This window comes from Mandrillus leucophaeus, unplaced genomic scaffold (assembly GCF_000951045.1).
Source record: "Mandrillus leucophaeus isolate KB7577 unplaced genomic scaffold, Mleu.le_1.0 Scaffold2051, whole genome shotgun sequence".
In the NCBI taxonomy this organism is placed as follows: domain Eukaryota; kingdom Metazoa; phylum Chordata; class Mammalia; order Primates; family Cercopithecidae; genus Mandrillus; species Mandrillus leucophaeus.
In genome coordinates, this window is record NW_012102090.1 from 4,228 (window position 1) to 5,200 (window position 973).

Sequence of the window (973 nt, forward strand, 5' to 3'; positions counted from 1 at the left end):
GCTTGAACCCAGGAGGCGGAGGTTACAGTGAGCCAGGACCGTGCCACTGCACTCCAGCCTGAGCAACAGAGCAAGACTGTTGAGGAAGAAAAGAAAAGAAAAGAAAAGAAAAGAAAAGAAAAGAAAAGAAAAGAAAAGAAAAGAAAAGAAAAGAGAAGAGAAGAGAAAAGAAAAGAAAAGAAAAGAAGGAAGGGACAGAAAGGGGGAAAATAAAAAAGAAAAGAAAACACAAAAGAAAAGAGAAGAGAGATAAGAAAAATATATGTTCGTCTTACATGTGAATAAAGAAGCACTGGAAAAAGCCTCAAAGTGAATTTCAGAATGTAGGGACAGGGTGGATTGGAGTAAAAGCAAATCTTTCTACCGTATATATTTTTATATCATTTTGGTTTTAGAACCATGTAAATACATTTACTGTTCAAAATCTTTTTTTAATTTTTTTTTTTTTTTGAGACGGAGTCTTGCTCTGTCGTCCAGGCTGGAGTGCAGTGGCGTGATCACAGCTCACTGCAACCTCCACCTCCCGAATTCAAACGATTCTCCTGCCTCAGCCTCCTGAGTAGCTGGGACTACAGGCATGCAGCACCACGCCCAGCTAATTTTTGTATTTTTAGTAGAGACGGGGTTTCACCATGTTGTCCAGGATGGTCTCGATCTCTTGACCTTGTGATCTGCCCACCTCGACCTCCCAAAGTGCTGGGATTACAGGCGTGAGCTACCGCGCCCGACCATCTTTTTTAATTTTTTGAGACAGAGTTTTGCTCTGTCGCCCAGGCTGGAGTGCAGTGGCATGATCTCGGCTCATCGCAACCTCCACCTCCTGGGTTCAAGCGATTCTCCTTCCTTAGCCTCCCGAGTAGCTGGAATTACAGGCGTGTGCCACCACACCCAGCTAATTTTTTTGTATTTTTAGTAGAGACGGGGTTTCTCCATGTTGGCCAGGCTGGTCTTGAACTCCTGACCTCAAGTGATC